Genomic DNA, 3,367 nt, shown 5'->3' with positions numbered 1-3,367 from the left:
CTTTAAAAAAAAGAAAAACTAGCAGCCACAAGTACTGCCAGGTGCACGGCGTAGTTTTTCCAACTCTGAGAAGCAAATAACAGAGAGGGGCCAACTGGCTCATCCCAGAAGGCCTGTCTTCACCAATTGAATCTGAAATCACCACCCAGGGAATTGCTGCAGGCACAGGCCCAGGACAGCAGGCCCTGTCCTAGCGGGATAGGACCCAGGGAGTACAGGGCCAACTGAGGCCGTCCACATGGCCAGAGACCTGGGCCCTGTGCCCCTGCAGCTTGGAACGTCCATCAGGCCCTGCCCAACCAGATGTTCTCCTCCGAGCCCCAGGTGGCCCATGAAGGGTGCTGCCTGGCCCCCAAGCCACGTTCAGGAGCATCACCTCAGGGTTAGGCAGAGAAGAGACCACTGCTTTATGGCAAAATTGGCCAGGCCAAGTTTCTATGGCTCCCCAGGTGGCCAGCCTCATTAAGTGTTGAGGGCCACATTGAGCCTGCCAGAACCGTAGGACAAAGTCCAGTGCAGGAGGCTTGGGGAACTGCTTCCAGTTCTTTCCAGGCCCAGAGACACGTCCCCCAAATGCCTGGCTGGATATGAGCCCCTGCAATCTGCGTGCCAGCCCGGGGGCAGTCCCCTCAATTGCACCTTTAAGGTGGCCACACTTTCCCCAAATCTTCCTGGCCAAGGCTAGAGAGAATCTTAGAGACCTTGTAGTCCAGCTCCTCCTTCATTTTCGATTAAGGAACCTGAGGCCCAGAGTGGGCAGGAACTTGCTAAAGGTTAGAGTCGGGGAGCTTCTCTGAGGCAGCACAATGGAGCTGGGAGCAGAAATCAGGTCTCTGGCCTCCCAGCTGTCCAACCCTCCTCTTCCCTCCCTCTTAGCTCCTGGCTGTTATTTTCCAGTCTCTTCCCCTTGGGGCTGCTGCCCTCTCCCCACCCTCAGATCTTCCTGGCCAGCCCTACTGCTCTGAGGTCCCCACCTGAGGCTACGATTCTGCTCCCTGACTCTGCTTGGTGCCCACTGGCCAGCTCCAAGAGCATCCCCTGCCCTGAGCTGCCACAGAGAAGCTCCCAGGGAGCAAGCAGAGAACAGAGGCCGGGAGCTGAGGTTCAGCTGGGAGCCACAACTGCAGGCCCAGCTCTGCCACTGTGGGTCTGAGAGGGACTGAGAGAATGCTACTTTTTGAAAAACAACTCTTCTACCCAGGCCCTGTATTGGAGCTTCTCCTGTCCCTCCTGACGCTTCCTCCTGGAGGATTTGTTTGTCCCTTCAATGCTCATCCTTCAGTCAGCACAACCTTACTGAGGATTTAGATGCCAATCCATGCCCTGTCAGGGTGCCGGGGCACAGACACCCCTTACCAATGCAGCCTTGCCATCAGGAGCTCCCAGGCTGGTGAAGGAGATGTCAGAATGGGCATCTGCCACCAGCGTAATGGGCACGTGACAGAGGGAAAAACAAGAGGACTCCAGGGGCCCAGAGGATGCACCCTCTCCCTGCAGCTGGGGCGGGTTAAGGGAAGGCCTCAGCAAGCTCAAATGGCTTTTTTTTTTTTTTTTTTTTTTGAGTTTCACTCCTGTCGCCCAGGCTGGAGTGCAATGGCGCGATCTCGGCTCACTGCAACCTCTGCCTCCCAGGCTCAAGCAATTCTCCTGCCTCAGCCTCCTGAGTAGCTGGGATTACAGTTGCCCACCACCACACCCAGCTAATTTGGTATTTTTAGTAGAGACAGAGTTTCACCATGTTGGTTGGGCTGGTCTCAAATTCCTGACCTCAGGTGATCCGCCCACCTCGGCCTCCCAAAGTGCTGGGATTACAAGCATGAGCCACCGCGCCTGGCCACCAAATGGCTTTTTAAAAGATGAGAAGACATTTCCTAGACAGACAAGGTGGGAAAGTCATCCCAGGAAGCTCATGCTAAGATGAGCGGTAACAGGGATGATGGGCTCAGGGAACAGTGCTGAATTTGGTATGACTTAAACCACAGCCTGTGCGGGAGTGGCAGAGGTGAGGGAGCGGAGTCGGCAGAGGCCATACGAGAAGGGTGCTGCAGGCAGGTGAATGTTTGGACTTGATCCCGTTCATGACAGGGAAACCATTTAAGAGTTTTGAGCAAGGGAGATAGCCTCCCATGTGCCTTTTAGAAACCCCCTCCTAGCTTATAAATGCCAGGGGACAGAGGACTCTCCCATTTCTCTCGTGTCCTGGGCCTCCTGGAGAGGTGCCAGGGCAGGTCCTACGAGTGCATGTTCTTTGTGGAGTGCCAGGCCTGGTATTGCTTTTCCTTCCTGGGGGTGAGGCTTCCCATCCAGCAATAGGAAGGATGAAACCCAATCCAGTCTCAGGGTTTTTCACCCAAGGATGAATCAGAATCCACCATGGAATTTTCTAAATGAGAAACACTTGGGCCCCATCCCAAGTTTACTAGATCATGCATCCATTCCAGAAATGTTTCTCGAGCACATAGCACATGTGGACACTGTTCTAGGTAGTAGGGACACAGCAATGGGCAAAGCCCCTGCCTTCATGGAGCTTACAGTTGGAATCTCTGGGGTGGGCCCCAACATCTGTGTTTAGAAAAGCTCCAGTGGTGACCCCAAAGCCCAGGATTATGGACTGAATTGTGTTCCCCCAAATTCACACATTTCATTCCTAACCCCCAGTACCTGAGGGTGTGACTGTATTTGGAGATGGGGTCTTTAAAGTGGTAATTAAGGTAAAATGAGGTATTGGGATGGGCCCTAATCCACTATGACTGGTGTCCTTATAAGAAGAGATTAGGACACAGACAGGCACAGAGTGAAGACACAGGGGGAAGACGGCCAACTACAAGCCAAGGAGGAGGCCTCAGAAGAAACCAGCGCTACCAACACCTTGATCTCAGACTTCCAGCCTCCAGAACTGTGAGGAGACATATGCCTCTTATTTAAGTCACCAGTCTTTATTATTGGCAGCCTTAGCAAATGAATACACCCAGCCTCACCCAGGAACTACAGCTTCAAAAACCCAAGAGGATACAGAACATAAATAGGAAGCACCTCTGGGCAGTGTGGGCTGTGTAACCCAGAGCTTAGAGATCTCTCTATAGGTTTGTGCCTGACAGAAGCCAGTTCCATTTACAAAGGCACCACTATCCTGGAAATGTGGGTGTTTCAGAGCAGCCTCCTGGTGGGGCCCTGCCTCAAACCCTGGCAAGCCTGCTAGGTGCTCCTCCTCACAAAGGGCCACATCCACAGAAATGACGAGAAAGGGCCCTGAGGTTCTTGCCTTCCACAAGGAGGCTCCAGTGGGAACAGACCTTGGGAACCAAGGACCTGTGCTGCTTAGAGAAACCCAGGAAGGGCAAGGAGCTGGCCTGAGGTCACACAGCCT

Source organism: Rhinopithecus roxellana, chromosome 15 (genome assembly GCF_007565055.1).
Source record: "Rhinopithecus roxellana isolate Shanxi Qingling chromosome 15, ASM756505v1, whole genome shotgun sequence".
Classification (NCBI taxonomy): domain Eukaryota; kingdom Metazoa; phylum Chordata; class Mammalia; order Primates; family Cercopithecidae; genus Rhinopithecus; species Rhinopithecus roxellana.
This window is presented reverse-complemented; position numbering follows the sequence as displayed.